The 13,718-nt window shown below is 35.0% G+C and overlaps 1 protein-coding gene and 1 non-coding gene across 4 annotated transcripts in view; both read right to left on the bottom strand.

The window, feature by feature from the left end:
• CDK14 (cyclin dependent kinase 14) overlaps window positions 1-13,718 on the bottom strand; it is a 733,148-nt gene that overhangs the window by 463,026 nt on the left and 256,404 nt on the right. The window lies entirely within an intron of this gene.
• LOC125996377 (U6 spliceosomal RNA) lies at window positions 6,362-6,468 on the bottom strand. The gene has a single exon (XR_007491258.1). It is a non-coding gene; the product is annotated as a U6 spliceosomal RNA (small nuclear RNA).

The following is a 13,718-nucleotide window of genomic DNA, read 5'->3' on the forward strand; positions in this document are numbered from 1 at the left end:
GGAAATTCATTCATGACATTACATCATGCTATAAAGTTTACTCATATTAAACTCTGACAGCAGAAATCCCTGAAAATAATACATTACATGAAGCAAGAAATATAAAAGACTATGCAAAACAAGACCAGAGAAATAGTGTAGTGAGTAGGCATTTGCTTTGTATGCAGTGAATTTAGTTTTCATCTCTGGCATCACATATGGTCCCCTGAGCACTGCGAGTGGTGATTCCTGAGTGTAGAGCCAATAGTAACCTTTGAGCATTGTCAGGTGTGCCCTGAAAACAAAAAGAAAGAATCACAAAAAAATAAGTATGTTAAGAAAATCCCATGCCAATGGAATGATCAATGTGTGTAACAAAAATGTCAGAAAGAAAAAAGTGGCTGGAGCTTGTTGGCCATAGGAGATGGAAGTGCACCTGGAGACCAGAGTGGAAGAAATTAGATCATGGAGTTCCTTAAGGGGTGTTAAATGGGTTAGTTATATAGAAAATAAAATTCTACTGAAGGATTTTAGAGAGAATGATAGAATTATGTGTATGCAGCATATTCACTAAGGTGTGGAGAAAGGTCTGACTAAGCACAGCAGTGGGAGCAGGGGATATCAATGTTTAGGATCCAAGGGAAGGTAGAGAAGATAACTTCTGTTTCTGAAAGAGCAAGATGGAAAGTGAAAATAATATTACCAGAAAATAATATTCTGAGAATAGCCTGTCATAATATATCAGATTGGGTACAGAATAGAAAAAAAGATGCCATCAATACCATCTTGTGTACCAATACAGGCTGACGTACCTAAAGTGAGGATTTAGGCACCAGAATTACTAGGAATGTCAAATAGAGAAGTAGAAATCAGCATTCATAGGTTTAGTTCTCTGCAAAAATCTAGACCAGGGATAGATAATCAGGGTTTACTCCTAGGTTTGTGCATATTCAGATGCAAGGAATTGAATGGTCAACTGTATACAAAGCAAGCATTTTACTCTCTGCAGAGAACATCACCAGGTGTGGCCCCCATGTTTAAAATCTAGACCAGTTATAACAATCTGAGTAATTTGAAGGACTTCAAGGGAAGAGATAATCTCAAGAAAGCCTTTAATTGGTGAATCCAGAGTAAAGAAAACTCAGAAAGAGATAGGAAACACATAAGAGTTTGATAATCAGAAAATAAAGAGTATTCAAAGGAGGAAATGGACAGCACAGGAGACAAAATGAAAAAGTTGATTTTCTTTTTTTGTTTCTTGTCCAAGTTGTACTTTTAAGTACACTTCTCTGGGGGAAACAAATCAATGCAACATCTGTGAGATGGCTCTATTTTTACATTTTTATAGAAATCACATTTACTCCTTCAGAGGTCAAGTTGCACTTCAAAGAGATTTTTATCCTCTACAGCTTTCTTTCCATGGAAAATGCTTCCTGAACTCCAGAGATAGCACAGCAGGTAAGGTACTTGCTTGCATGTGGGCCAACTTGTTCAATATCTAGCACTGCATATGGTATACCAAGCACCTACAGAAATGATTCCTGAGCAGAGAGCAAGGAGTAAACTCAGGACTGCCAGATGTGACCCCACAATAAATTTTTAAAAAATAAAAATTTTCCTAAGAAAGAAAAAAAAAACTTCTTGAGAGTTTTTTCATTTTCCTCTCTTGAAGCATGTATTTTCCATTTAATTCATATAGACCATATCTATCTCATACTATATCTAAAACAGAAATCCAATCTGCTCATTCATATTTTTTGTAAAGCCTGACTACAGCATTACATCTAAGTCAGTTACTACATTACTGTGATTAAGGAAAAGCAGCCTGGCTTTTATAGCATTCTAAATTTCCTGGTTCAGAGATACATTTAAAGTATGATGCTCACAATTGCCTGGACTAGCTATAATTGCTCCCCTTTCTCTAACAAAGGTATATATATTCAGCAATTTAAAAGATCCAACACTCTGTTTGGGAGAATAAAACTGTTGGGGGGAATAAAATCTCCAAATAATACACACACACACACACACACACACACACACACACACACACACACACACACACATATCCCAAATCAGTGATTCACCATGAGGCTTTGGGGAATCCCCACTTACTCATTGCCAAATAGTATTAGCACAGAGGTCTTGCATTTTTCATTCAAATATTGCATTATGAAATGATGTGAAATTTGGAACAGCATGAGAAAACAATTAAAGCAGCTCTGGAGAGCCATTAATGCAGGGGTATTCAGAGTTCATATTGTTCTCTGTCCATTTTAATAAACACACACATGCATATGTACCACACCTTTAGCTCATGTTACAATCAAGTGAGCCAGTGTTTCCTTTTATAGTTTTGTACAAAAGTCTACAGAAAATCAACAAAGTATTCAAAAGTCAAGGGATAACCAATTAATTAAATATTACATATACAAAGTACATTGGTGACTGGACTGGAACACTTACATCATATCAAGAGAATTTTCTTTTCTTGCCCCGCCCCCAGATCTTTTTTGAATAACATATTTAGTCACCATGATTTACAAAGCTGTTAATAATAGAGTTTTCAGGTATACAATGTTCCAACTCCAATCCCACCACCAAAATTAGCATCCCTCCACCAATATTCACGGATTCACTCCTTTCACCATTCCACCTCCTTGAAAGACAATTTTAAGATTCAACTATTATAGTTTGGCCCCTTAATTTCAGTAGTACTGGTTCTCTTGGTGTATACAGATTTATACAAAAACATCACCTCTATACAAGCAACCTAACAAAGGCTCTGAATGATTGCTGCTATTATTACCTCCAGTGACTTCTTATTTCCCCCTCCATTTCTCCACTTTCTTGGCATTTTTATTTCATTTTAAGATTCAAGAGTTTGTCTACTTTTGATTCCTTCTATTCTCTTCTTGTTATTCTATACCAAAGTTAAGTGATTACATCCCGTATTTATCCTGCTTTTCACTTAATTTTGTTGTTGTTTTGGGCCACACCCAGTGGTACTAGGAGTTGCTACTTATTTTGCACTCACAAATTACTCCTGGCAGGCTCACAGTCTATATAGGATGCCAGGGATTGAACCCAGGTCAGCTGTGTGCAAGGCAAGCACCCTATGCACTGTGCTATCACTCTGGCTCCTCCTTTCTACTGAATTTAGCATGACATTCTACAGAATATATTTTATAATTTATGTGTATTTTTATTTTAGGCAGTATGACTTACAGTACTGTTAGTGACAGGGTTTCATGCATATAATATTCCAGCACTACACTCTCCATCAATGTCTACTTTTCTTCAGCATTTTTTCAGTCATCCTACCCTACTCATCTTCCCATCTAAAACTATGGCAAACTCACTTTTGTAAACTAGTTCTTAGGTTATGTTGCCTTTGGTCATTTGTTATTCCCTTGACATATTTTTCTATTCCACTTTCTAATTCAGTTTATTAAGTTTCTCTCTTTCTTAGTGAGTTTTGCTAATGGTTTATTGATCTTGTCTATTTTTTTTAAAGAACAAACTCTTGTTTTCATTGATCTTTCAGATTGTTTTTTGGATTTCATACATTAATTTCTGCTCCAAGTTTTATTATCTCATTCTGTCTGTTTTTTTTTAGTTCACTTTATTGATCACTTTCTAATTTTATAAGCTGTGTTGTTATTTATGTAGGCTCCTTCTTCCTGATGAGTTCTTGAAAAGCTATAAATTTTCCTCTTAGTACTGCTTTTGCTCTGTCTCACTAATTCTGATAATCCATGTCTTTGTTCTCATTTATTTCCAAGAATCTTGATTTCCCCTTTGATTTCATCTCTAACCCACTGGTGGTTCAATAGTGAGCTATTTAATTTCCATGTGTTAACATTTTTTTCTCTGTGTTTATTTGCAATTAGCTTCTAATTTCAGTGCATTATGATCTAAGAAGTATTACATATAGTTTATATTCTCTTTATTTTATGGAGATATGTTTCATGGGCCAGCATATTATCTATCTTGGAGAATGACCAGTGTACACTGGAGAAAAAAGTATACCAAATTTTCTGGGTATTGGTGAGCCCTAAATATATAAACTAATAAATCAAATAGAGAGAGATAGACATAGAAGAGGCTCACTCATATGTAGGATTTAATAAAAATAAGACAGTATGGTAATAATACCAGAGACAATAAAGATGAGGCCCAGAAGGACCAGCCCATGATATCAAGCTTACCACAAAAATTGGTGAGTGCAATTATAAAAACAAGTACATTAAAAACTACCAGAATAATGATAGTGAGAGAGAGAGAAATAAAATGCCTGTCTAGAAGATAGGTAGGCAGTGGGGAAGGAGGCAAATGGAAGACAATGGTGGCAAAAAAGTTGCACTGGTGAGGGGGATGTACATTTTATGACTGAAATCCAACTATAAACATGTTTGTAACCATGGTGTTCAAATAAAAAATAATTTAAAAAAGAAGTGTTACTAAATCAGACCATTATTAAATATTCATAACTAGTATCAATGAAGATGGAGTAAAGGAGAAATCAACAGGCTAACCAGTCCATTTTTTTTGTTTTTCAGGCCACACCCATTTGATGCTCAGGAGTTACTCCTGGCTAAGTGCTCAGAAATTGCCCCTGGCTTGGGGGGACCTTATAGGATGCCAGGGGATTGAACCGCGGTCCTTCCTTGGCTAGCGCTTGCAAGGCAGACTCCTTACCTCTAGTGCCACCTCGCCAGCCCCATAGTCCAATTTTTTAATCTATATTTTAAAATAAAAAGAAGAGCCAGAGTGAAAACACTTCAGATAGAAAGTTTGCGGCTGATCTAAGACCAACCTGGTTCAATCTCAGCATCCCATATGTTCCCCTGTGCCTGTCAGGAGTGATTTATGAACTCAAGTAACCCCTGAGCACCACTGAGTGTGTCTGATAAAACAAAAATAAATAAATATAAAAAATAAATACAAAAAAACATTTAAGAATTATATGCTTGTATGGTCTAACTCCTAAATGAAATAAAATTGATAGTCAAAGTAACTATTTCATATCAATACATTTTAAAAATATAAAATGGTACAACAATTACCTGGTAATATAAAATAACAATAAAGTGACAGAGTAAAAAGGGATCATAAATGTTTTCATCAATAAGATATTTCATGGGATCAGAGAAATCAAACAGACATTAAGGGATTTTCTTATCACATATCCAATCCTGATTGGGCCCTTAAACACTTTGGAGCTGACCCTTGAGCAGATCTAGGAGTAAGCCATGAGCACCACCAGGTGTAGCCCCAAGTCTCCTTCTCCTTTTCTCCCCCCATAAAGAATATACTTCAAAATGAGCAGACTTCTTTAGCTAATTCTCTCTCCCTTTTTGACTAAGTTCTTTGTTATAATTCATACACACAGCTCTTTTCTACACATTGCAAACTGATAAAACAAAAACATGTGTCTCTCATCTTTCTTTCTTTGCTTCACTCTTCAAAACAATTTATATTTCACTCTATTTTCTTCTTTCTCTCTTCAACATAAAGCAATAAGGTCTCTATACAATTTTAGAAAAGTTTTCTTAATGATAAATTCAATGTATTCTTTTCAGGACTCATCTGATTGGATCTTGCTGAGTATTTGAAATAATCATACACAGTCCCCACCATGACAAAAAGCCCAGCAGCCCCATTTGCATCTGACATCCTCTGGCATATTAAACAGCCCAATTCCACAGCTCCACAATGAATATCAGAGACACCACTCCAATGAGTAATCCCAGCAGAACAGCTGCTAGAGCATATAGTAGATGTGCAGCACCTCCAAATCTCACAAAACTGACAGCTTAGTGAGAGAATAGCAAATTTGACAGGAAAGTTTTGTAGAAGTAAACTAAGCTCAATGGGTGAAAACAATACCACAATCTCAACTAGCACAAAACAGCTCAGTACATCCACAATGACTTTAGTAACACCTCTGTGAGATATAACAATTTCCAAAAGTTTTCTATTACTGAATTATTTTTTGAAATTCCATTTATTGTTTAGTTGTAGCAAGTAATATAAAGTAAATTATTTTGTGCCTGCTAAAGGGTCAAGCTTGAGGAAGGGAACATTGGTGAAAGGAAGGTCACATTAGTGGTAGTATTGATGCTAGAACATTGAATGCTTGAAGCAACTGCATTATAAACAACTTTATAAATCATGGTGTTTAATTGAAGTTAAATTTTTTAATTACCTATACTCTTCTGAAACTCTCTACTTCTTCACTCAGAGTTGACTTATATTCTAATTTAATAATTCTTTATTCTTTACTTTGGGTCCACCCCAGATAACTTCAAATCTCCAGAGATTAATATAGAAACTCCTATAAGAACATGAAATTTTAAAAGCATCACTCTTTTTTTTTTTAAATATGGAACGCTTCACGAATTTGCGTGTCATCCTTGCGCAGGGGCCATGCTAATCTTCTCTGTATCGTTCCAATTTTAGTATATGTGCTGCCAAAGCGAGCACAGCATCACTCTTTTAACCTAGTCCATTATCTTCTCATTACAAATCCAACTTCCGTTGGTATCCCCAGTAGGTCTTGTTTGTAACACTTATTTGAATCCACAGTCTCTTCATTTCCCTCTTCTTTCTCCTCAGAGGGTTGATCAGTCATACAGCAGAGGTCTTTGGTTCTTTCTCTGATTCCTTGGGGACATTTTGTCTATCAGCACCAGCAATAGCTGGTTAGATGCTTCAGATTTCACTTTCCTCTCTCACTCATTAGGTCAATCTGGAATGACTAGAATCTTATTCTCCAATGAACTACAATAAGATTTAATCTATGAACTGAAGTTCCTTGTATTCAAAATATCCCTCAGAAAGGGGAAACTAACTGGTGGTAGAACTGGTGTTGATATATCCTATGCCTGAAACAACTCTATTATGAGCAATTTTGTAAATCATGATGTCTTAAAAAAATCAAGTCAACAAATTTCTCTCAGCTCAGACAATGCTGATAGATTTTCAGTATCATAAATTTAATTCTTGAAACTAATCATTTAATCCCCAAGATAGTCTAAAAACACAGCGATCTAATGAGGCAATTTTCAACTAGAGACAAATAAAGTTTATTTTTGTGGGAGGGTGGGATACCCAGCTATGCTCAATGTTTATTCAAGGATAATTTAATTTTCCCAAGCAGTGCTTGGAGATCATATAGGATGCTGGGAATCAAACCCACATTGGCCACATGCAAGGCAAATGCCCTACCCACTGTACTACTTCTCTGGCCCCTGAAATTTTTTAAAGAGTGCATTTGGGAAATTTATTTCCATGATCACTGAAATTAAGGAAGTACCTATTTTCTTCGGATCAACTACTAAAGTAGAAAATTATCTTGCATATAAGAACCTTAAAGTAATTTCCTTTCTGTCTTGAGATATTTTTAACAATTATATTTTCAGGTTTTTATATTAGAATATCTTATAATTATTTTTGTTGAATATCTAATAGGTAAGGATTACAAGAGCTAAATTATATTGTTGCTTCAGCTAGAATCATCAAAGACTTCTAAAAATGAAGCTGGATCACGTAATAATCAATTTTTATCTTTTTGCATTTTACTTGTTTCTCTTCTTGACCATCTTAATAAATATTCAGAACTTCCGCATTGTTCTGCCAGGGGGAACTCCTGGCACTGCATCAGGGACCATATGTGGCAACAAGGATCAAAATGAGGCTAACTACATACCAGTTAAGAGCCTTATTCCCTGTATCTCCAGCACCTTACCTACAAGGTTTGTTTAATTTTTCTTAGAATAATAAAAATGGTTAATTTTCACTTATTATCTGAAAATACTAATTTTTTCCTCTTTTGAAGGCTAGTTCCACTAAATATAGAATTTAAGTTGATTGCTAAAGTATATTAAGTATTTTACTCTTTTATCTTTCTGTTCTTTTTTTTTTATAAAAAGTCTGATATTCTTTTCCATCTTCCTTTCTATGTACCTCTACCTTCATGATGATTTTCTTTGTTTCTATGATATGCCTAAAAGTGGGTTGTTTTCATTTGTCTTAGGAATTTTGTTTACACATGTAGGTGAAGATGTAGAGAGGGACATCAAAGTAGATCTGTAGACATAATTATAGTTTTTTTAGTTTTATATAAAGGTGCTTGTCATGAAACCGGTAAAGTGTCCTGTATTATTAATTCAAAAATGTCTCCATTCTTTCCTCTGCTGACATTTTGATTATTCATACATCATACTTTTTCACATTATCCAAATATACTCAGATTTTCTGTTTTGGTTTTTTTTCTCCTTTGGATTTAAATTTGGGAAGATTTTGTTTCAAATTTATAAATTCTTTTGCTAAAATGAGATCTCCAATTAACAAAGCAAAAGCATTTTCTACTTTAATTACAGTTTTTGCTTTTTTTATTTTCAGCATTTTCTTTTCAGAGTTCCCATTTCTGTTGACTTTATCCACCTTTTCTTGCATGTTGTTTACATTTTCTATTAAAACCCTAACATAGTATTTTACATTCCAATATTAGTATCATATATGTCTGTTTCTGAAAATGACTTTAATTTTTCAGGCTTTTTATCTTAGAATATCTTATAATTTCGGGCCAGAGCGATAGCACAGCAGTAGGTATTTGCCTTGCATGTGGTCGATCTAGGATGGACCTTGGACCGATCCCCCGGCATCCCATATGGTCCTCCAAGCTAGGAGCAATTTCTGACACAGAGCCAGAAGTAACCACTGAGCATTACAGGGTGTGACCCAAAAGAAGCAAAATAATTTAAAAAATATATCTTATAATTTGTTGTTGTCATTGTTGCATGTTGCTTCAGCTAGAAGCACTGAAGGCTTAGAAATTTCTAGTTTTCTCTTAGTCTCCTTTTGCCTTTTGGCTTCCCTTAGAACTACTACTACTCATTAAGAATCTGTGTCTTGCATCTCTATAATATCAGAAATAATACAGGTCTGCTATACTGGGTTTGCATGTTAAGGATGTGATATTCGCAGGTGATTATTCAATATATTAGTCATTTTTTATTCCAACTCCATACTTTATTATCTGACTGCAGATTTTCCTATCTATTTTTGAGGTGCTAACATATTGTCTATAGCTTCACTCATTTAAGTAACAGAGAAAAGATTGAGAAAGCCTGCATGGAAGAAATGTCCTTATATCAGCTGGGATCACCTCTAGTAAAACTTTCCCTTGACATGTAAAGTTTTGTGATGAAAAATGTTTTGGGTGTATTTAACAATAATTACTCTTGCTCTCTTTATTCCCATGATTCTCACTATAACAACTGTGTGTGTATTTTGCAGGGCTTCCCTTTGACTGTGGCTCTAATAGTTCTCCATCTTATTCCAGTTTACATTCAATATCTAGGAATTAATTAAAATTACCAAAAAGGAGAGGTATGGGATGTACTTGGGAAACATTCTTGGAGAAAAGTTAACACTGGTTGTGAGATAGGCCATATTCATTGTATGTCTGAAACCCAACATAAAGGACTTTGTAAATCACAATAATAATTATATTTATTAAATAAATTACATAGCTATAACTATGTGGATGAGTCCCCATCTCCATATTTTAGTATAGTCTTTATTATAATATAGTGACTTCCATTTTCTGATAATCTAAAAAAAGTTACTTCCAAGTTTCTCTCTATGTAAGGACAAAGAAAACATTTCTAAACCTTTAAATGTTGAAGCTGAAGTTAGAATCTCAATTCCTATGTCTCAGGATTTCACTCTAATAACGCACACATTAGGCTATCCAAATGCCTTAAACCTGAGACTGGAGAAATAGAAAAGTTCAGGGTGCACTCTCTGTATGCAGCCAAGCTGGCTTCAATCCCTGGAACCCTATATGGTATTAGAGCCCTAACAGGAAAGATCCCTAAGCACAAGGACAGGTGTAATTCCTGAGCACTGCTAATTGTGACCCCAAAATTAAATAATAAAATTAAATGTCTGAATCAGGTAAAAAGCTAGCACCATGGAAATGTAAAAAACTACTATGCCTTCAAGTTTAAGGAGTTACATAAATTGTATGGCTTTAGATTGCTTGGTGTACCGCTAAAAAATGTTATAATGTACTACAAGCTGGGGACTTGAGGGACAAAGTAATTGTACATGGGTTCAGTTTTATTTTTCTTAATGTTCTTTGACTATAAGACCAAAATTAAGGTGTCAGCAGGGGGACTTCTTCTGAGAACTCTGTTTTTGGGTGATTGCCCTTTCACTGTAACTTTACCTTGTTCTCTTTCTTTGCATCATCATTCACATAATTAAAAAAAAAAAAAAGCTAGCACCAACTTGCCAGTCTTGTGAGCAAATTATGTTGGCAACAGATCCCTCACATCCCAGTCAAAATGATATCATGTGGAACAGAAACAAACTTTTTCTACTTGGCATTTTCTTAGCTGCAGATTCATTAGCGAAATAAAAGGCAATTATTATTGTAACTCTCTAAGTTTTGGAGTGGTTTATTTTGCAGCAAGATACAAAAATAGAACATTCCTAAAAATATCTTCAAGGCTTTATCAACTATCAAAACTCAATTTATGTAAATCTAACACATCCCATTGCCCTAGTTCACAAGTGGATCTGAGTAGAACAAGCAAAACTCTTTCTCATCTCAAACTAAACAAAAACTTTTATCCCTACTCTTTACAGTTTGAACACCTCTCCTCCTTTAAATGTAAATAGAAAGGCCTCCCCCATAACATGGCTACCATTGTCCCTCCATTTAGAAAAAAAGTCTTTGGCTATAGAGATAGTACAAGAGATAAGACACTTGACTTACACATGTCTATCCAAGGTTAGATCCTAGGAATTGCAATATGCCCTCCAAGTATGCCAAGAGTAGCCTCTTAGCACTGCTGTGTGTGGCTCAAGATCCCCAAATAAGCAAACCATAAATAAAGTCTAGTTCTTAGACACACATTGGGCTCACACAAAAGCTATTTTCTACCTTAATTGTTTCTTTTGCTCTCCGTCCTTATGCAATTTAAAATATGATGATCTCTCTTAACTTGATTAATTTTTGTCATTCCCACAAGATACCAGGCTCCATAAATAAGTTCAATTTTTTGGTTTTTTATTTTATTTTGGTTTGGTTTTGATTTGGGGGCCACATCTGGAAGTCTCCAAGGGTTACTTCTGGTTCTGCACTCAGGAATCACTGCTGGAAGGCTCAGGGGATCATATGGGATGCCAGGGATCAAATCCAGGCCAACCCTGCGCAGGGCAAGCACCCTACCTGCTGTGCTATTGCCTTAAGTATTATCTAGCAATACATATTCATTGCCTGACTTAATACATAGGATACAACAGAGCCTCACCACAGACAATGCAGTAAGTTCTTTCATTAGGTACTGCCTTCCTGCATCCTTGTTTAGACCAAGTGTGCTCAGCATTGCCTCTCAATATTTCAGATCAAATAATTTGTCATTACAGAATACTCTTTCTCATCTGTAAATATTTCACAGCATCTTTGGTCTTTACCATCTAAGTTTCAGAAATACAACCACTGTGCTCCAAATAACAAATATGTTCTGCAGCAAAACTGATTAGCATTGACTTATACCAAAAAAATTGCTACTTCCTAAACACCCAGTTCCAACAAAATAACAATAATAATCAAACAAATCTGGGATGCAGGTATTTTAAACCCCAACCAATCTTAGCACCTCTTTTATCCCTTCCCTAGTCCTCCTTACAAACTTCTTAAACTGAGCCATGAAGCAGACTTTAAAAAACTCATATTATGATTAAAAACATCCACACTAGCCCTTTCAGAAAATCTTTCCTCTATAAAATTGGCTCCATTCTCACAAGTTAGCATAGATAATTTATGAGTACAATATAGAAAATGGATCACTATTTAGAGATCTCCTAATCAATGATCAAATAACCTTGATGATTAACCGGTCTTCCAGAAACATAACAAAAGACTGACCCAGGCTCTATCCTAGGAGCAACATAATGACCAAGAACACCAACTACAGAAGATGAATTAAAACGACACTGGAGTAGTAGAACTGCTAGAACCACAAAGAAAGCCTTCATCATAAGCTCCATTCCTTGAGCTGCACAGTCACCAAGATCTCTAGATACAGAGGTCTGATTTTACCATCCAAGACGAAGCAGAAGTCTTCCATATACCACAAAAGCACTGAGGGGAGAGTAAATGATCATGCAAGGAGCCTATAGTTAATCCCATGACAGTATACTTCAGGGATGGAGAAACCCTGTATCTCCTAGGCCATGGGAATTCCCTCTACAAAAAAAAAAGCACAAAATAATCATTTTTCTACATATATATTTATTGATTGATTGATTGTTTTTTGACATCTTTATTTTGGTATAGATATTGAAGCTGATGTCTCCCTTTTTATTTTATATTATTTTATCTTATCTTTCTCTTTCTTTTTGCACTCCGGTATGATTTGAATTCAGAACCGAGACTATTGTGTGGTGCTTCTCTTCATTGCTGTAGGGCTCACTGGATATTTAATTTGACATTTATTTTTGTATTGTTATGATGTTTAATTATCTTTTTCATGTCCTCTCTCAAACTGAGGATAACCACTAGAAGGACTCTGCCCATTTTCAGCATATTTTTTAAATTTATTTTTTTTAATTTTTTTTTGCTTCATCTTTACCCCATTCTATTGCCTTTCTTTCCCTCAAACAAAACCACATAACTCGATTTATCTAGGTTAACCTCTCAAATGGAGGGAGAAACAAGGGAGGGCATCAGGACCAAACAGATGTATGATCACTGATAGTAAGCTAGACAAAGAGGGGACCACCTACTCTAGCAGCCTGGGGGGTGATGGTGGGGTATATGGGTTGCAGAAAGGGAACTGGGATGGAGGGAATGACATATTTGGTGATGGGTATTCCCTGATTCAATGTTAATATGTACCTAAAATACTAATGTAAAAGATATGTAAGCCACTATGATCAAAATAAAAATTAAAAAAAATTAATCGACCAATACTGTTTAACAGGAAATTATTACTATAGAGTTTATAATTTAAATTATGACTCTTGTTAAGCAAAATCCTCATTGTCACTGTGTCCAAAATTAAGTATTGTTTGATTATCTGCATCAAGCAAAATGAAGCCAGCTATACCAATTAACAGATTCTAATGCCTGCATTTTTTTCTCTAATAAAAACCAGGGTTGACTTTGCAATTTAATGGACGTTAGAGTTTTTAAAAAGTAGCAGATGTTGGTGGGTGGTTATTATCTTCCCTGAACTAGGTAAATTTAACTGTTTCCACTTTTTCAAATTCTATACACATGGGACAATAAATCTGAAAATTGCAAAGATGAAACTAATTTTATTTAAAAATCTAATAGCAACCATTGTACAATATAATGGTCTATTTTGTACATCTAATTACAAAGCTGACACTAACTGTATTCTCATACACTGTTCATACTCTATGGCTAATAGCATGATGATCTTTGAAGAGAGCAGTGCAAATCAGCTCTGGTCCATGAACCCAAAATCCAAATGAAATCAGAATAAACTCTACAAGAAATAATGAATCTGGAGAACATCTTTTCCAGAATTTGTAAAATGTAATCCAATGTTTCTAACACATAGGGTTGCTTATTAATAAGCTCTCAGGACACTGGAAATCAGCATGACTGCCTCTATAGAATATTAAAACATTACTGAATACTGAAACTTTAGTGAAACCTGGGTCTAGACTTTTCCATCTGGAAATGT

Source organism: Suncus etruscus, chromosome 1, assembly GCF_024139225.1.
Source record: "Suncus etruscus isolate mSunEtr1 chromosome 1, mSunEtr1.pri.cur, whole genome shotgun sequence".
NCBI classification, from domain to species: Eukaryota; Metazoa; Chordata; class Mammalia; order Eulipotyphla; family Soricidae; genus Suncus; species Suncus etruscus.